The following is a 20702-nucleotide window of genomic DNA, read 5'->3' on the forward strand; positions in this document are numbered from 1 at the left end:
GGTGACGTGGCCTGTGTGAGAAACCAGAGAGCAGTCCCGGTAGGGCCCAGTGGGGTCGGACCAAGACATGACAAGGTCCTGGCCTCCCGGGAGTCGATTCCGTCTAGGCCTAGAAGGAACAGAGCCTAAACAGAGCTTAGGGGAAAGCAGGAGTTAGTCCGGAAGATTCTAGAACTACTAAGTTTGGACCTGAGTAGGCTTTTGGCAAATGCACATTTCAGGCCTAGCAAGGTGGGGCGCCAGCGGGGTCTGGGCCGATGCACAAAACCCAGCGGTGCTGGGCCAAAGAAGCTCGGGCCTGAGTGGGTTTTCAGCAAATGCACATGCTAGGACCAGGACTAGCAAGTGGGGGCTGAGCAAACTTTCCAACATTACACAGCTCCAGACTGAGCACCGTGGGCGCCATGCAACTGGGGAGCCTCCGGCCTCCAGCTCCTGCAAACTTAGACCCCGCACGCCCACCATCCGGGCCTGGGGGCGCCCCCACTCCCAGTCCCTCCCTGACCCCATTCCTCCCCGCCCAGCCCAGGGCCTCTCCCCTGGGCCCCATCCGCCCCCGTGGGAGCAGCCTGCATTCTGGAGGGGGCTGGAGTCTAGTCCCTGGGGCGGCCCCTCACCCGGGAGGCGTGGCCTGGGCGCCCAGCCCACCCCGTCTTGGTGGCCGCTGCCTCGTGCCGCGTGCTGCCCGCCACTGCTTGCCGCTCGCGGGCCGCCTGGGGGCGAGGGTCAAGTGCGGCAGTGCGCAAGCGCGGGGCGGGAAAGCTGGGGGGTCGGCGTGTAAGGGGCGGAGCCAGGGAGAGGGGGCAATGGATGATGGGGGAGCTAAAGTGGGAGGGGCACCCTCGGGGTAGCTGAGACCTGGGGGGGACGGCTATGGAGGCGAAATGGGGGACACCTGCCGGGGGTGCACAGAGACCTGGGAGATGGATGTGCAGGAGATTGTAGAGGGGCACCTGCGGGGGTGCTGAGATGGGGGGATGCACGAGGAGGGAAGCGGAGCTGACCTGCACGCGGCGCTGAGACATGGGTGGGAAGGGGGTAGCGGGCGCACCTGCGGGGGTGGGGATGGGGAGGCCTCGCGGGAGGCCAAGGCGGGCTGGGGTAAGAGCCGGGAGCTGCAGGGCCGCTTTCGCCTTTCCAGGTCTGTAGACCTCGCACGCTGCTCTCCCGAACGTCTGAAGGCAGGCAGGAGAAAGGGGGTGGGGGTGGGGAGCCAGGGAGGAACAGGGAAGAGACGGGCACACCGCGAAGCCGGACGTGAGCACACCTGGTGCCCGGGACTGGTCGCGGGAGGGCCTGCGAATAAATACGAATAAAACTGTTGTGCGGATTTCACCGCAATACAGTCTTTGTAATGGAAATCAATAATTTTGGTGGTCTCCAGAAAGAGCTGGGTTGTTGCCGCCAGCTAGATGCAGAATAAATACAAGTCTGGAGCTAAGGGGTGATTAAAATCATTTGCAGTTGACGGATTAATTTTATTTTTAATTTTTCTAATTTAAATTTTTTGGGAAGAGTTTATTTTTGAGAGACAGAGAGAGAGAGAGAGAGGGCATGAGCTAGGTGAGGGGCACAGGGATAAGCAGACTCCCCCTTAGCAGGGAGCCTGATGCCGGGTTCAACCCCAGGACAGTGAGATCATGACCTGAGTGGAAGGCAGACGCTTAACCGACTGAGTCCCCCAGGCGTCGCTGACTTTTTTTCTTTGAAGGTGTGGTTTTACAACTTTCCAGGGAATCATTCTATTCTGTTTTCACCTTTTTTAAAAAAAAGATTTTATTTATTTATTTATTTGACAGAGAGAGATCACAAGCAGGCAGAGAGGCAGGCAGAGAGAGAGGAGGAAGCAGGCTCGCCGCTGAGCAGAGAGCCCGATGCGGGGCTCGATCCCAGGACCCTGGGATCATGACCTGAGCCGAAGGCAGAGGCTTAACCCACTGAGCCACCCAGGTGCCCGTTTTCAGTTTTTTCAAAATTTTAATAAAATGATAGTGGAATTTTCTTGTTTGCCGGTTGTGAATAAATTTATTTTGATGAGGAGGGGGGACCACAAACCCTCCAGGCAATGCAGAGGAGAAAGCAGTCTTGAGGAGGCAGCTGGGACCGGTTTCCAGAGCCTCCCGGGAGAACTGGTTTCCATGTGGCCTGAGAGAGTCTTCCACCAGCTCGGGATGGGTTTCTCCCCAGCCCACAGCCAGAGAACCCTCTCCGTCCACGGAAACACTTTCCGCCTGCCAGCCGCCTTACTCCCCACACTGCTGCTCCTGGTTCTTCGGTTTTTACTTCACATCCTTGTGCATAGTGCAGAAGCCCCCCCCCCCCCCCATTTTTGATGGTACAAAGAGGAACTTAATTCACTTCTTTTTAAAAAGAAACCCATGTACCAGCGGTCATGCATTTGTTTTCTAGATGCTTGGGTCTGTGTCTGGGGTTTCTATTACAATCTGTGTACGATACGGAGATGATAACTATTTGGAGGTCGCTGGGAAAATGGTGTGTTCTAAGAACTTTTAAATCATTTAAATGAGTTTTTCTGCTTGAACAGTCACCCACCTATTTTGTGCCTTCTCTGGTAATTTTGCATTTATGGCTCTAACGCTCGTGCAGCTAGAAAGTTCTGCGGCTATTTATGTTATAAATTTGTGATTAGAAATTTCAACTACCGATTAAAAGCAAATTTGTTAAAGATGATTCGAGGCCGGCGGGAGGATGGACATGGAGAGGGGAAACCAAGGGAGGCTTGGAGGGGAAAAGTAGCGGCTTCAGAGGAGAAAGGGGGAGATGGAGGGGAGGTGCGGCAGGGGACGAGCCGCCTGGGGTCGGGGGGGAGTGACATGGAGGAAGGGGACTGGCAGGAGGTAAAGCAGAGGAGACAGACCTGCAGTTTTCTCAACTTTGCTCCGAAGTGGGAAGTTGCACCACAAACTGTATTTGTTTTCCTTATTCTTAGCTGATGCTCCCGGAGTCATGGGGTCATGGGGAGGGGTCATCTCGGGACCCACTAGGGGGCCTATCACTGAAAGACGTGTCCCTTTGGAGCCTCGGAGGAGCCCTATTTGAGAAGGTGGGGATGGAGGGGACACCCCAGAAGGTCGTCTTCCTTCAAGAGTGTCCAGGCAGCCCCACTGACTGGGGAAAGGAGAGGAGCCTTTACGGGTGGATCACAATGAAGAAAAACCACCTCAGGGCCGCGAGGTGGCCCGCGTGGCGGGCTCCAGGCCGGCTGTGCCAGTGGCTGGGTTAAAAGTTCTGGGCGGCAGTATTTGGAGCCCATGTGTAGGCCGGCCTTGATCCCGAGGCAGCGGGCACATCTGGCAGTCTCTGGAAGGATCTGGAAAGTCGGGGCCTCATTTCGGCACAGCTGGCATCTTCGGGGTGCATCTGGCAGAGAGGAGACGCTGCGTCCAGGCCTCGTTCCCTGTGGAATCTGAACCCACCCTTCCCTCTGGACTCTAGAAGCCTCCCTGGTTCCTAGATAAGAGAACATTTGTGGGATCCAGGAAGGAGACGTTGGCTTTCTGCCAAAGGGCCTGTAGGGCACAGGAGACTAGAGGCGGAAGGGAGCTGATCCCACTGGCCCCTGCGGGGGGACAGTTTCTCCAGGTGAACTGGCCATCCCTGCTGTTAGGGGATCGGGACGGAGCGCAAGGCAGGTTGCCTGCATTTAGTCTAGAATGAAAAAAAAAACAAACCCCCAAAACAAAAAAACCGCAATGAACTCTTGGGCCCACGACCTTCTTGTCACACGCAGACTCCTCAGACACACCTCCGTTCCCTCCTTGATCTGCCCTCCCATGTCCCTCTTTCCAAACCTTTCTCCTGCCATTCCCTGTCCCTGCTCCGTTCCAATTCACCCACCAAGGATCCCAAGGAGCCTTGCGAGATGTAAGCTTTGCGGCGTGTCTGCTGAGCCTTGGACCCAGACCTTCGCTTGGCACGTCATAGGTGTCCCCCAGCGTGCCCATGGCGATGGCGAGGCCCTGCTGAGAGCCCGGAGACCCAGCATCCTCTGCGGAACTGGTCTCCTACCGACGCCCAGGGCGCTGACCTGTCCTACAATTATTGGTCACTTGACTCCTCCAGGCGACATTGACGCTCATGATGACTTTTGTCCTGGGCCAGCTGCCTGCCCCCTGGGTTGCTAAAAGGTTCTCACCGCCCTCTGGAATTGTCATTTCAGCATTTGGGGTGGTAATTTCCTTGCCATCAGCTTTGGTCAGCCTGTAGTGTGGTGTGGTGCATGCCACCAGGGGAATGACTGGGAAGGCCAAGCTAGTGCTTGGCTGCGGAAAGCAGATGTTCTAGTACCTTCTGCTCAGCTCTCTCTGCGACTGGTGTTACCTCTGGGGCACACTTTTGACCCAGTAGCCCTAGGATATGCGTGGGAGAGACAGGATCTATGATACCACTCAGAAATGTAATAGATTTAAACAGAGACAGATAAATGGCCAACATGAAACTCGGAAGTTCAAAGTAAATGCGTCTTCTGCAGGGAAACAGGGAACAAGGGAGGCCAACAGGTGCTTCCGTCTGCTCGGGGCTTCCAAAGTTAAGGGTGATGAGCCCCCCCACTTAACAGATCCTCGGCCCCCTAACTCGCGTGCAAAGTCTTTCTGAGGCGGTGGTAAGCACGTAAGTATTCGAAGCTCCCAAGCGGGAAAGGAGTTCAACAATTAACTAGGGCACGGAGGCCAAAATGGTCAGCGGGTCTACACCAGGGAGCAGGTGTGAGCTAAGTATACTAAGCACTTGGCGTGTTATCTCTCGAATCATCCAGAAAGCCCACGGAGGGGGCAGTTTTCTTTTCACAGAAAGCAGAAAGGCTAAGAGACCTGTTCAGGTGGCAGGAACTGTGATTCAGAGCGTCTCTACCTTAAATACTGCGTAACTGGCTCGTTAGTGTGTGTATTGTTCATTGCTTCGTGGGGGCTGATCTCTCTATCTTCCATCTGTCTGTGATGTTGTTCAAAGGCAGGAGATCTTTGTTTTGCTGACAGTTGTGCCCAAGTGCCTGGGACAGAGAGGGCCCTTGACAACTTTCGGTGGCTTAGTGGGATGGTGGAGTCCATAGCCCTTAACTATTCTTGTTCTTTTGACTTTTTAAAATTTTTAAATTTTTTTAGTGAGAGATAGAGAGAGAGGGAGGGAGAGAACAGGGATGGGCAGGGAGAGGGAGAGAGAGAGAGAGAATCTTAGGCAGCCTCGTGCTCGGTGCAGAGCCCGACATGGAGCTCAGTCTCATAACCCTGGGGTCATGACCCGAACCCAAATCAAGAGTCAGACGCTCAATGGACTGAGCCGCCCTGGCGCCCCTTAACTATTCTTTTTCAGTGCCTCTTGGGCACACAGGAAGGGTGAAGTTGGTTTTTATATCCTAGAGTCTGAAGAAAATGTCACGGCCGTTTTCTCTTGCTGCTTTCCAGTGATATTTATGCAAACAACATCTATGACCTCTTCGTTTTACGGAATCTTCCAGAAACTTTTTACTCCATGCAGCGATTGTTCCTTCGTGATATGGCTAGTTGTAACTAACGCGGCTGCCTCCCCTGTCGGGAAATAGGGGGCTCAGAAGGCCTTTCTACAGGCAATCCAGTGCCCGGAGTTCCCAGCTTGGACCGTGGATGTGGCATTTCCCAGGAGGGGCCACGGGCCTGCTCTACGTGAAAGACAGTTGAGCACAGAATAGAAGGGAGGACCGGGATATGCTGGGCCGGCCCCAGCACAGGCTGCTGTGAGCCGCTTAGTCCTAAGGAAAAGAGCCGGAAGTTAAACACCCCTAGCCACCAGGTGTTCCTTCTACCTGGCTAGTTGGTTTCTATTTATTTATTTGTGTTGCTCTGCCGATAACGGGCACATAAATTGTGACTTAATCCACTCCTAATGATTCGTTGGGTTTCCTCAAGTGTCATAAAGATAACTTGTACCCAAAAAAGTACGCAAACAGCCCAGCGCTCCTGCCTACGGCGTTCTTGCTGTCACTGATTTCAACCAATGGGTGGCAAAGGAGTGTCTGTTTTCAAACACGCCAGTTAACCTGTTGGGTAAACGTTGTTTTTGTACGGATCGTTATACTTTGAACTTTGGTATGAACACAGAACTTTTATTTAATGAGCAATTCAGAATTGCCGGTGGACTTGGCCAAGGTATGAGGAGTTTGGGGACAACGGAGGCCCAGGAAAGAATTCCTAAAATCGTTTAGAATGTTTATGAGAAGGGAAGAGGCAGGGTTCAAACATGGGAATGTGACTATTAAGCAAAAGTCGACCGGGTGTTCCGGAACTTTCCAGAACTTTATCATTATAATCTCTGCCTTGCCCTGTGTCTGCAAGAAGAAGCATTTGGCAAATAAATAGATCATCAATAAAAGCTTTATTACGTTTCGTCTGGTTACATGGAGTCTGAAAACAAGCATCTTGGGGGAGAAATCTGGGTACGTGTACTCCAAACCAGGAGCTGTGGTTAATTTGGGGGCTGGGGTTCTGAAGGAGCCAATGTGAAGGCCTTTCCTTTCTCTGCATAATTTCTTTCAATAGTACAAATAGCTAGTGCAAAACAGAAGGTGATCTATGTTTATGTTGTTGGGAAAAAATCTTGGGGGATCAAGTGTCTATGACAAATTCTGATGGTTTATGGACTGTGTTCCAATTTTCCCTACTTCCCAAGCTTCAGGCTGCCATGTGGCACCAGGGGGCAGTGTGCCAGGGCATAAAAATGGTGCTCAGCTTCCCAGCTGTGTGGCCTTCAATGGGTTACTCACCCTTTCTGAGTCTGTATTTTCTTCTCTGTAATTTGAGCCCAATAATACTACCTTCCCAATGTTACTATTGTGAAGAATAAATCCAGTAATCTGCATCAAGTGCCTAAAAATAACACAGCGTCTGGGATCCAGTAGATGCAAAATAAATGTTAACCTTTTTATTATTATTCTCACTCACTTACGTAGCAATCGTTGTTTATCATAAGATTATTTGGCATCGCTAGAATTCTGCACTGAACTTCACTTTCTAGATATCTTTTCCTGGCTCCAACATTTAATCGTCCTTTTTTTTAAAAAATGGCATTCTTCGATCTTCTGGCACAGGACACATAGAGAGGTATGATGTGACATTTTTTAATTTCTCAAGTGGGTTTAGCACTAGAGAAAGGTCTGGATTCGGGGCCATGGCTAAATAGCTCCCGATTATGTGTTAGCTAGAGGCTGATACCTTGAGAACTTGATAGGGCTGACGCTTGACACTGCCTGGTGCCAAGGACAGTTTGGGGATGTCCTGCTTTTCTGCAGAAGCTGTTCCATTCTTGCCCTTGCCAAGGTCAAAGGTGACTCTGGACTCATGGGTCCATGCTCGGTTCCCAGGCCTCACCTTACTCAACCTTTCAGGGCATTTGATGCTGCTGGCCACTCACCCCCCCCCCCTTTTTTTAAAGAGAGAGTGACTAAGGGAGTGTGTGCGCGTGCACGCAAGGTGGGAAGGTGCAGGGGGGCGAGGGAGGGAGGGAATCTCTAGCAGACTCCATGCCCAGCACCGAGCCCCACACAGGGCTCCATCTCACGACCCTGAGAGCATGACCTGAGCCGAAATCAAGAGTCAGACGATTCGCTGACTGAGTCACCCAAGCGCCCCGCTCACTCCTCTTTCTTTCTTTTTTTTTTTTTTTTTAAAGATTTTATTTATTTATTTGACAGATAGAGATCACAAGTAGGGAGAGAGGCAGGCAGAGAGAGAGAGAGGAGGAAGCAGGCTCCTTGCCAAGCAGAGAGTCCGATGCGGGGCTCGATCCCAGGACCCTGGGATCATGACCTGAGCGAAAGGCAGAGGCTTAACCCACTGAGCCACCCAGGCGCCCCCCACTCACTCCTCTTTCATATACTTCCCGCGCTTGTGCCAATATGTTAGGTTATAGGGCAAAGGGGACTTGGCAGATGTGGTGAAGGCAGGGACGTCAAGATGGGAGCTGTTCCTCGTCTCTGGCTTCGCGTCGTCGCAAGGATCCTTGTGAGAACAAGGCAGGAGAGGCGGAGCCGGAGAAAGGACACACGGTGATGGGGGCTGAGAGAGGGGGGTGGGCGCTGCTGGCTTTGCAGGAGGAGGAGGGGGCCACGAGCTAAGGGATGTGGGCACCTCGGGTTGCTGGAAGAGGCAAGGAGACAGATTCTGCCCAAGAGCCTCCAGAAGGAGGGAGTCCTGCTGACTCATTTTAGACTTCGGACCTCCAGAGCTATACGAGAACAAATGGGTGTTGCCCTAGGCCACTCGGTTTATGACAAACACTCGGTTTGTGACAATGTGTCCCAGCAGTAGCTAGAAACTGCTGCCCCTTGTACCCGGCCTACCCCACCCCTCCGGTCCTCTCCTCTCCAGGGCTACCTCTTGGCCTCCTGGGCTGCTGCCCCCTCCTCCCGACCTCTTAGCAAGAAGCGGGGTCCTAGGACATAGTCACTGGCCTTTTTCTCTCTCTATGTCTTCTGCCCTCGGGGGGGCGGGGGGTCTCCACATTTTCCACGCACCACTAGTGCAAGATGGCTCCCGCGCGTCCGTCTCCAGACAGGAGACCCTTCCCCCACCTGCCTGCTCTCCCTGCCCCCGTCAGATGGGCAAACCTGACTTGTCCAGAGCTAAACTCTCGAGCCCCTTCACCCAAATCCCACTTTGCCTCGTCTTCCCATCGCAGTTAATGGGATCCTTCTAGAAGCTCCCGCCAAAGACCTCAGTGGGGGGTCCTCTTTCTCCCACACCCGCGTGCATTCATCTGCAGATCCTATGGGCCTCAAAATATTCCCAGAATCAGCCCTTTCTTTCCTCCCCAGCCCCTGCCCCAACCCAGGCCGCCACTGCTGTGTCTTATCTCTGCTCAAAACGCCACCAGGCCCCACAGCACCATGAGGGCAGGGACCCCAGCCCTGCTTTCCACTCTCGGACTTCAGACCACTCCGTCTCTTCCGGTCTGCTCCCCTCACATGGCCCCTTGCTGCTCCCCACCCTGCAAGCAGGCTGGTGCCTCAGGAACTTGGCCCTCTGAAGGGTGACGGAAGGTGCCACCCCAAACTACGCCGCTTCGGCACGAGGGTTCTCTGGAGCCGCAGGCACTTGAAAACCAGCAGGGGCGGGAAGGGCCGTCTGATCGCCCCCTTTCTTTCTTTTTTCTTTTTAAAATTTTATTTATTTGACAGAGAGAGAGAGATCACAAGGAGGCTGAGCAGCAGGCAGAGAGAGAGGGAGAAGCAGGCTCCCCACTGAGCAGAGAGCCCGATGCGGGGCTCGATCCCAGGACCCTGGGATCATGACCTGAGCCGAAAGCAGAGGCTTAACCCCCTGAGCCACCCAGGCGCCCCGATCGCCCCCTTTCTTCCTGAAAGCAGGAAGCGGAAGTCCCCCCACGGACGATGGGCTCCAGGTACCAGGAGGCGAGAGACGTTCTTATCCCTGGGGGCAGGTCATCAAGAACAAGAGAAATCCGTCCGCACAGGGCCTGTTGAAACAACCGCTGTCTGCCCGCAGTCTCCCCCAATGAGACGGTGGCTTTTCTACTCTTCCTCGCTCTGCTCAGCTTGGGTTGGAGCCACTCTGGCCGGGTCCCCACGTCCCCTCGGGGGCCGGGCGCGTGTGACAAGCTGCTCGCAAGCCTCCTGTTTGTCCACTCAGATCAACTTCATTCCTAGGTCCGGCCGGAGACCCCCGGAGAGCAAGGAGAAGTGTTGCCTCCCTGAGCCTCGATGTTCCCTTCCCGTGGAATGTTCTTGCCCCTCGCAGTAGGATGGCTGTTCTGCCCCCCAGCCCGGCCCAGGCAGATCTTTGTGCCGCCCGCGCTTCTCTGAGGCCTTCTGACTTCCCGGTGGGAAACCGAAACCTCGGAGTCCCTTGTGAACTCCATCTTCCTCAGCGGTGAAAAGCTGCGGTGCCCCGTCCCCAGACGGAAGGCTCGCGGCTGCTGGTAACCCCTGTAGCTGGAAGGCGAGGCCCCCAGGGAGAGGGTCCTCCCGCTGTGTGCTCCGTCCCCGGGGCCAGATCGATGCCTGCCGCCCGCGAGGCCCTGAGCCCACGTCTTCCGAATGAGGACGCGAGGGAAGACTTGGGCCACGGTTTCACACAACACTTCCCCCGGGGTCCAGGAGCTGAGGGTTCCAAGTAAATGCGCAGTGGGCTCGGCCGACCCTGAGGTCCGGCTGTGTCTAGCGTCTGACGTTTCTTCGGATTCTCCGTTTACAGAACTTGCAAAGGCTCCGTGTTGTCATACTACGGCGTAAGTGGGATCCCCGCGCGAGCTCGGAGTACGTCCAGAGCCGCTCTGGGTTTCGGCGGACACACGGCCCCAGACTCATGTTCTACGGAAGGAAAGTCAGAATCATTGCTCTGCAAAGAGGAAGGACGGTTTTCATGTGGGACAATGTTCTACATTCGGGGTGACAGAGGACACGGGGGAGGTGGCTTTGCCCTTGTCTTTGTGGGCCGCCTGCCAAGAAGCTGCTCTAGGGGGGCTCACAGGCTCCCCTCGACTCTGGGGTCCTCAGGGCTGCACTTGGGAGCAGCCAACCAAGTATTCGTGGGAAGAAGGAAGGAGGGAGGGTGGGAAGAAGCAGTTTGAAAAGCAGACTGGACGCTCCGGATGAGCGACTGGGGGGCTGGCAGAGACCCGGGGGCTCCCAGAGGCTGCCCCGGAGGCCAGGCGCCTGCCTCTGACCCGAGGGGAGAGGACCCTGTGCGGAGCAGCTCATCTCGCACCTGTCCTGAGGGCGGAACGTGCGGACGGAGGCGATCCCCTTGTCAAGCTTCCCGGGGTGCGGACGGGGAGACCCCCTTCCTGCTGTACCAGGACTGCTCTGGTTAGAAAGGAAGGACGCACCTGTTTACTTTTTGCTTTTCACTGTTTATTTGTTTTTGAAGGAGCAGGCCGGGGGAGGCAAAGAGCAGAAAGGAAGGGGGCAGAGGGATGGCAATTCTGCGAAGTGGCTCGGACATCGCCTACAGAGCTGTCTCGGTCAACGACAAGTCCTGTGTGTCTCCTCCCAACCTCCAGTGAGCTCTGTGCGCACACGGAGACCTTGGGGCACGGTGTGCGTGTTATGTGCCGTGTGTGTGTGGTATGGTATGTGGTATGTGTGTGTGTTGTGTGTACGGTAGAGTATGTTGTATGTGTTATATGTGTGTGGTGTGTGTGCTGTGGTGTGTGTGTGTGGGTGTGTGTGGTGTGTGTGGTGTGGTATAGTGTGTTGTGTGTATTGTATATGTATGTGGTGGATGTGTGTGTGGGTGTGTGTGGTGTGGTATGTGATATGTGTGTGTTGTATGTGTTTTGTGTGTGTGGTACAGTGTGTGTGTTGTATATGTGTGTGGTGGATGTGTGTTTGTGGCATGTGTGCTGTGGTGTGTGATGTGTGTGTGGTGTGTGTGTGTGTGTGTGTAAGTCCCGGAGAAGCTGGGTTCTGCATCCGTGTGAGCACAGGGCAGGCATCTGCAGAGTTGGGGGAACGATCCTCCTGTAGAAGCCGGGACACAGAGACCACCATAAGGATTTTGGTTTGGTTTTTAAATTTTTTGTTGAAAATAGTCATAGATTCACAGAACGTTGCAAAGAAATGTGCCCTTTCCCCACCCCCGCCCAAGGGTTCCATCTTACGCGTCTGCCGCACAATATCCAACCCAGCAAACGGCCAGAGGGACAACTCGGGGTTCTCAGATCGTCACCATCACACGCACGCCTCTGGGCACGTGTGAGCACGCCTATCCCACGTGCAGACCTGCGCACCGGCAGCACAGTCAGGACACCGCAGTCCGCTTGCCATGGGGCCCCCTGGTGCTCCCCTCCCAGCCGCGCCCAGCCTCCCGCAGAGAGCACCCGACTCCTCCCCAGGACGCCAGCCAGGCTCCCGCCCTTCTCCTCTCCATATGCAGGCAGCGTGGGCTCTGGTATCACAGCCCGGGAGCCCTGCGGATGGTACCGAGCCCTAACTGGTTCGGATCCCCAGGAGCCCACGCTCCAGGGGCCCCTGGGTTCACAAAATCAGCAGGCGCAGTTCCCCTCTGTGCTGGGAGCAGCCGCTGCCCCCAGAGCAGGGATGGCTCCCGGGGCGAGGGTCTGAGGTCGGGGGTCCCTCCGGACGGGGAACCAAGGCCGCAGGTTGCTGAGACCCACGGAGGCTCCGCATTGTCAGGTTCACTTCCCTGAGCAACTGCTCACACGAGGCCCCCAAGCTTATGGATACATCATGGGTCAATCATGCATTTTTAAAAACGTAGGGAGAGGGTTGTAAGGCCTTTTGCTTTTAGGGACCAGGCAAGTCACTGGCTCTTGGCAGCTGGAGGCAGGACGGATGTCCTCCCCAAGGGGATAGCGCTCCCAGCTTCCCTGCAGCCAGGAACGGGGCACACTTGTCTCAGCTTTCTAGAGAAGCCAGGACCTAGAGGGTCAGGAAAGTCTCCTGAGTTTTCAACAGTGGCAACTAATGAGAAGAAATGTTAAGTCCTCTTGTCAACAGAACAAAATTGATGCTGGGACCAGATTTGGCCCAAGCCAGCTGGTGCCCCTGACTCTGGGACATTTTCCCACTGATTCTCAGTATTCAGTCCCAGAGTGAGAAAACACAAGAGGACTTGGGTGATCGGCGCCCACCTGGAAGCACTTGATTAAGCCATGGTTTTCTTCCAGTGAGAGTTCTGGAATGACGCTAATGAATGTTTGTGTCGTGCTCTGCAGCTCACGAAGCGGTGTCTTGGAATCACCCCCCGCGGGACAGGGCGTGGGGAGCTTGTTGGAGGGCGCAGGGCTGGGAGGCAGATGCACGGAGCCAGGGGGGCACGGGGCACCCAAGGGTCCTCCCCCCCCCGAGCCCCCAGTGGCACGGCAGCTTCCTCACTGGGGCCAACCGAAGACACCATGAGCTTTTCCCACTTGGGAGGGAAGAGCAGTTGATGCTGGCCTCTGGACAGGAGACTAGAGCTCTCGTAGCTTCTTGAGGGACGTTCGTGTGCAATTTAGACTTGACCATTCCAGCTGTGAGCAGAGCCCAAACCCCATTGCTCCCCCAGAGCCATTTTTCCTCGGCACCCCCAAACCAGCCGCACCGTACCTGTTCCCCCCAACTCACACTCACACTCCCGCAGGTATACACACGCACTCCCTGCGTGTTCGTTCACGTGCCCCATCTCTTGGCAAGCTCAGATCCAAAGCAGCCTTCTTTCCGCTCTGACCTGGGGCCACCAGGAGCCTCTGAGCCTCTCCTCCTCCTCCTTCTCTCAGTTGTCAGAACCCCTGAGTGGGTAGGGAGGAGGCTGGGCGGCTCTTGCAGGGCTGGGTGCACGGGCCCCGGGCAGGAGTCGGGCTCTAGCTGGGTTCTCTCGGAAGCCAATGGGGGGGCTCAAGCTGGAGGGGGGGGGGTGACACAATCTAATCAATGTTTTAGAAAGTCCTTTTCTCCCTTTAATTCTTGTCTCGCAGCTCTCCGTCCCTTCTGGAGAGCTAGGAACGGTGCTTTCAACTTCATCTCGGTAACTGCGATCCTCACGCGTGGGGATGTCTGTACTTCCGTCGGCTCCGAGGGACAGCGGAGGGCAAAGAGCCGCTCTGTGGAGGGTGACAGCTGGCCTGGCCGTGGCCCCCGCCTGCAGGTCTGAGGGAGCCCCGATTGCATGCTGGCGGGTTGCACCGCGTATGCAGGTGCTCCCTGGGGACCTATTTAGTCTCGACGATTTTCAACAGCCCAGGCTGAAGCGTAGGGAGATTCGTCTTTGGTTTGCTACCTTGAGCATTTGGTCTAGAAGGAGGCCAAGATGTTGGCTGCTTCTTGTCGGACAGCACGTTCCAGCCTGGCTGGCAGCGTGTCCCCGCCCCGGCCAGCAGCTTCGAGCTCACGCCAGCTCCCCCTCGGCCCCAGGGCGGCCACGCTCCGGCCTCATGCTTCTTCGTCCATCCCGGACAGGGCCCACTATGGAGGCCTCCTCCCTGGGACGTAAGCGTGGCTTCTCCTCTTATCACAGCTGTACTTTCTCCAGTGTAGCCGCGCACCAGAACACTCCCTCCCCAGCACCTGATTCCTAGCACACCCTGTGTTTTTTCATCTCCTTTATCAGAATCGTGGTCATGTGTTGGCTTGCTGACTGTTGGCTTCCCTCTGGGATGCAGCCCCGGAGAGCAGGGCCCCCTCGTTCAGCGCGGCCCCCAGAGCCTTGAACAGTACCTGGCGTTCATCGGCTGGGTGAACAGGGAGGATCCCAATACCAACGTGCTTTTAAGCCCCGAGTCCCTGCCGTGCATTGGAGTCAAGGCGCAGCTGATGCTCTTGACCTTGGCAACAGTCTAACTCACCCAGATCGCTCTTCCCCATCCTGACCCCTGCGCACGCCTTTAGCTCTCGCAAACGAGCCCTCTCTGACGTGCGGAGTTCCAGAGACTTGGGAGCAGGGCCCCACAGTTAACATGAACCTACACGTCTTTTATCCTACGGTTTCAGTGCCTGAGGCCTGCTTTCTTCTGAGAGTCATCTCGGGCCTGGCTCCAGCCATCTGCCAGGAAGTTAGAGACCAAGCACCCCTCAGCCGGGAGACTGGACTTCCCTTGTTTCTGCAACATGAATTCCGATGTGATTTTCCAATTACCAGCAGTGGCCAAAGCGAGGGAGACAAAAGACTGCTGAGTCTTTGCCTTGGCACGAACGGGCCCTCTCGCCAGCAGGAGCTGGGGGTTGTGTCTTAGTGATGAATGCAGGGAATCAGCAGCTTAAAAACCAATTAGCTTTCTGCTTCCTTCGCTCAAGCGGGACGGTGCTGGGCAGGGTTCGGCTGCTGGAGAGTTGAGTTCAAACGGGGCCAGGCGTGGAAGTTAAGCTAGCAGAACTGATGAAAGGAGCAGGTTTCAAGGACGTCCGTGCTCCGAGCAGCCTCGAAATGTTCATCTCGTTTGATGGAACGCTTCTGAGTCGGAATCGTCAGGACAGACGTTAAGGACGGGGCAGACACTGATGCCTGTTGTAGGTCATCACGCCTAAGGACAGCACGGGGCTTTCATCTGTGGGGGGAAGTTTATCTGTACAGTTGCTACCCTCAAAAGTGTCCAACGTGGTCACACTAATATTCATAAGGCCGTGTTTGTGTCTTTTTTGCAGTGGCTTATGGGACATTGGGCTTTGTTAATTGCTGTATTCTGTCTCGGGGTGACGGATGGCTCAGGGTGATGGGGAGGGGGTCATCAGAAGCTGTCATATGGGCTCAGGGCCTGACGTCTAGCCTTGAATGTCCAGAAATTAGATTGTCAAGACTTCATGATGAAATAACCCAGACCCAGAAGGTAACGGTGTGTGGACCAGTGGTGCCAAGGTCTTTATTTACAATAAACGCCCCCTTTTAGGGGGACAGACCCCACATCTGCCATCCAGGGTGTCCCATTCCTCACAGCTCCTGTGAGCAGGGACAGCTGTGATAGGATGGGGGCAGGCTTGGTCCAGAATCCCAGCTCTACTAAGGACCGCAGAAGAGCCAAAACCTTTGTGAGCCTCAGTTTCCTTAATTGTAAGGTAGCCACATGCTTCCCAGTCTCGCGACAGGTGGGAAGGGAGATTACGGGAGAGTATGTGTTCCAGTTTGGGTCGAGGAAGAAGCCCAGAATAGTTTTAATGGGACAACCGGACACCGTGGTGATGACCAGAGACTCGGAAGCCGGGGTGCGGGTTTCCAGCCCAGCTGCTGTCACCTGAAATCAGCTGCTTCGCATTTCTGAGATTCTGTGTCCTCCTCTACACAGCAAGATCTAGAATGTGATCAACCCCACAGACCTGCCGTGGCGTCGAATGAGATGCCGTGTGCCAAGCAGGGAGCATGGTGACCGTGGTGCCCGGATCCGAGGAGACTCGACTGAATGGCGGCCACGGTTCCCGGGAACATCAGTGGCTGCAATGACAGAAATCACAGTAGCTGCCGAGGTCCACAGGCCACAGAAGCAAAACAGCCCAGAGATGAGGTCGCTCAGTGAGAACAAAATCTCATGGAGAGGTAGACGGTCCAGGGCCGAGCTTTCCAACTCTGACGAGACCGATGCTTGGGGCGGGGGTCGACTTTCTTGGGGGGAGGCTGTCCTGGGTGTTACAGACGGCTGGACAGCGTCCCTGACTTCCGCCCACATGAAGCCAGAAGCACCACCCACACAACCAAAGATGTGTCTGGACCCTGCCCAATGCCACCCGCCTGAAAAGCCCTGGGCGAAGCGATCACATCTCCCAGACGCTGGAGAAGCCTGTGGTCCTCCAAGGCTGCCTCGCCCACCCCTGCCCAGACTCCCACCTGCCCGTGCCTCGCATGGCTTCTCCTGCTCTCCCGTCCTCTCCGTTGTCCTCCACTTCCGGGCAAATTCCTGAAGGCTGTGATGAGCCAAGGACCTAGGGGATGGATCAGCGAGCAAGGATCCAGGCTCAGCCTCCGCCCTCAGGGACGTGCCCACAGCCCTTCTACCTCCACTGGCTCCCGCCAGCACTGCCCCTGCTCACGTGCTGCACGATGGCGCCGTCTACACCACAGCAGTCCAAGCCTCCCTGCAGCCTGAGCGAGAGGATCGGCTGAGATTCCCTGGGTTCTCAGCTCTTTCCTCTCCTTCCCGACGACGCTCTCGTTCTAAATTGCAGTGGCGCTTCGTCTAGTCTCCTGATATTTACTGCAAAATGGCCTTTTTAAGGGCATAGTTTAACTTAATGCGTCTAAGCTCCAGTTTTTTGTTCTCCTACCCCAGTGCCTATATTTGTCTGCATTACCGTCCAATTTAAAATGTTCCTTGTCACTGGAACTCAGTGGTTTGTAAATCTCTGTATCGTGACTAGAATAGTCTGTCCCATTTGTAATTTGGATTAATATCTGAGAAGGCCCAGCTCAATGAGTAACATTTTAAATTATTTTCCAATTAAAAGAAGATATTTTATTACTTTCAGACCAGGCAAGAAGCAGCCTAGGAAACCATGACAGTAAACCTCCTTAGGGAAATAACAAGTAAACATTACAAATGACTCGGAACTTCATCCTGGAGCTCCCTGGCAACGGCTCGCTTACGTCCAGGTACAGGACCCACCAGGAGATGCGCGTGTATGGGATCCCTGGTCGGCTTCACGTGTTTGGAAACAGCCTGTGCTCTAAAGTAGCTTCAACAGTGGACAGAAATCTTGCCGACGCTGTTAATTTGCTTAACAACCCTCTTCTTAAGAGAACATAAGTGGAAAACTTTAACCCAGCGTCGTCAGAATTCCTAGGCGAAGTCTAACACTGATGCCGTTCGGTAGCTCACTGCTCGCTAGGGGTGATCATTCCCCATTTCTAAGCTGTGTCATGCTCGTATTGTGGCCCTGTATTTCCAGAGGCTTTGCATCATTTAGGTTGGGGTACCCAGTGTTAATTATGTCCTGTTTTAGCTATTGATCTTTCATTGGAAAAATAAACGAATTTTTGGAAAGACTTATGGAGAGAAAGAGAGAGCGAGAGAGCATGCGCATGAGAGGGAGGCACAGAGGAAGTGGGAGAGACAGAAACTCAAGCAGACTCTGAACCCGACGCAGGGCTCCATCCCAGGACCCTGAGATCATGACCGGAACTGAAACCAGGAGTTGGGTGTTTAACCAGCCATGCTCCCCAGGCGCCCCTGGAAAAGAAATGATTTTTAAAGGAAATTTTTTTTAAGGATTTTATTTATTCATTTGAGAGAGACAGAACGAGAGACAGAAGGGGGACAGGCAGAGGGAGAAGGAGAAGCAGACTCCCCCCTGAGCAGGGAGCCCGATGTGGGGCTCCATCCCAGGGCCCTGAGATCATGACCTGAGCTGAAGGCAGAGGCTTAACCATCTGAGCCACCCAGGCGTCCCTTAAAAGGAAATTTTAATTTTTTTTCACATTTACCAGCCCTCCCTCTGTTCCTGGTGAGTTAAATTTGTTGCCCTGAGGTCTGCTGGGAAGCTCGCTGGACTGGATACCAACAGACCCGGGCCAGATGCTGGTTTTGTCTCTAACGGTCTATGCTAATGTCTTTGATATTCAGCTTCATTATTTTTGCACAATCTTTGATTTTCCTACCTCTCACAGTTGTGAAGATTGGATTCGGGAAGCGAGATGTTCCATACAAAATCCTGTCAACGGGGTCTCAGAGATGTGCAACATGAAAATGGACGGGTGGGCGTATCGGAATTTTAAAAAGATCTTTAAGTGAGTGTACAGAAAGGGAGCTGCAGAGAAAAACAGAAATGTCACCAGAGACATTTCACAAAACACGTTGCCATTTAGAGATAATGTCAAGTTTAAGACGGGAGACGCGGCGCCCGCTAAGGAGGACGGAGGTGGGGGTGGGGTGAGCCCAGGGATGTTCGGTGTCTGGTCAAATCGTGACTTAGGGTCGGACAGGCAAGATTAGGAGCAGGCTGGGCCAGCTGCAGTTACTAAGTAAGCTTATGGAGTTTGGTCAGCACCACGATCATAAAAGCCCCCAGATGGAAGGCAGCCAAGCAGCCATCAGCAGAGGAATGGATAAACACAATATGGCATGTCCATACTCTGAAATACTGTCCAGTCCTACAAAAGCATGACGTACTGCCAATGTGACAACATGAATGGACCTGGAAAATATGATGCCGAGGGAAAGGAGCCAATCACAAAGGACCACGTGTTGTAGGATGACATTGATGGGAAATGTCTAGAATATGCAAATCCACGGAGACAGAGAGTGGTTCGGAGCTGGGGCAAGGTGGGACTGGGGAGGGACTGCTCATGGGGAAGTGGTTCCTTCTTGAGGGATGCAATGTTCTAGAAGTGATCGGGGTGACGGTGACAAAATTCCACCAATACCATAAAAACCACCAAACTGTTTACATTTAATGAATTTCAGGGTGTTTGAATTATATTTCAACAAAGCTGTTACACACAGAGAGGCGGGGGAGAGGACCCATGGACAAATAATTGAGAGAAAGCAAAGCAAGAGAGTGTCATAGGACGTTATGATCACAAAAACGTGAGATAGGAATGAAAGAAAATCTGTAGGATTTCTGCTTTCAGGTGCTGAGTGGCTAGGAAGAGTCTGGGGTTTGGAGCCAGGAGTCCTGGCTCCAGTCATCACACAAGCTTGTCCACCTCCCAGGAACTGTTTCCTCTTCTGAATGCAGGGGAATTGGGGAAGATGATTCATGTGCTCCTTTCCAGCCCTCACTACCCCTCGACCTCCAAGGATCTCTCCTTTTTCTTCCTTAGCATCCCTCCCTCCAAGAAAAATCCCACCTGCCACCTTGTTGCTGACACCCACAGCAAGAGAACCCACCACCTTCCGTCACTGTGATGGTGTATATTTTGGGTCTCCTCTGGGTGGGACGTCCATAAAACAACAAGATTCCTCTTCCTTCTTAAACTGTCACATACGATTCCAAACATAATTAGAAACCCTACACGCACAGATCATGGGGATGGTGACCGTTAGCCTACACTGTCGTGACCCCGAGGTACCATCGGGCAAGTTCAGGCTAAATGCCGGACGTGTCTTGATGTTTGTCTGGGGTCCAATATGTGCCCGTGGGACCCATGGATCACCTTATTTTCCTTCTCCATTCCTGTTTATCTCTTCCAATCTTATTCAACAGGACTTGAAAGTATTAAGTACAGCACTTCATTTGATTAAACTGACTGCTCAGTGAAAAACAAGACTGTCAGCTGGGAGCTGCAGATAAGCCTGTTTTCCAGGCCTTCGCCGAAGCTGTCATCGGCAAGTTAAAGGTTGAGGGGGCTGGTGAGGAGGAAAGAAAGAACAGCAAAGGAATTACGTTACAGTCAGTAAAGGTTAGAAATGAATCACCCGATCAGGGTAGGAAACCAAGTAATAAAATAAGTGCATAATAGCGGGTTGCCAGGCAGACAGTGGGCTAATACCGAGCTGACGGTTGATTGCAGCGGGGGCTGAGCAGGAGAGGGGAGCAGGCGAGATGGAAAACTAGAGGGAGAAAGGCTGAAAGCCAACACAGAGGGGGAGCGCAGAGGAGCTGTCACTCGGTCTTAGGAGAAATGAAGAAGCCAGACAAATTATAAGTGTACTTTCATCTGGAAACATGATCGGAGAGTCTGAGATTGGCACTCCGGGGGGGGGGGGGGACGTGGTGCTGTGGGGTCCTGGGGGTTGCCCCCTCTGACAGCACTTGCGGAGGTTTGCAGGTCTCCATGGAGTGCGGGACGCGGGTGATGTTGGAGGTTCCGCTGGGTCTCCTTGCTTCTCCTCCGGGAGAGAGGAGAGCCCGCAAACGTGGAGACCGCCACCGTGCTGGAGCGCCTCTGTGCTTCCGGTGCCCTAGGGAGCAGGTTCTGCTCTTATCCCTCTTTTTCAGATGAGGACACTGAGGCAGCTTGTCTGCTCATACAACAGGGACTCTGTTCTTCTCGCCTGCCTGGTCTTTCCCTCCCTGGGCATCGTTTTGAAGCCACAGACCAAGTGGTTAAACCTGCCTTTCCCTATGAGGGCTGGAGGGTGGTTCCCAGACACAGGGAGGGGTTTTCATGGATCCCCTAAACTTGGACGACATTGATTCCTTTGGTCATGTCACCAGAAAGGGAATGGCTGGGGCCGCTCTGAACACTTGATCTTCTTTGGCATTTGGTGGCCTTTTGGCTCTCTTCATTGGCAGTGGCTTCATCAGGCTCTTGGTCAAAATAATGCCTTGCAGAGGGTGCCTCGGTGCGTCATGGGGACAAATTGCACAAGGAGCCCTGCTGTGC

The sequence above is a fragment of the Meles meles genome, chromosome 16 (assembly GCF_922984935.1).
Source record: "Meles meles chromosome 16, mMelMel3.1 paternal haplotype, whole genome shotgun sequence".
Lineage (NCBI taxonomy): Eukaryota > Metazoa > Chordata > Mammalia > Carnivora > Mustelidae > Meles > Meles meles.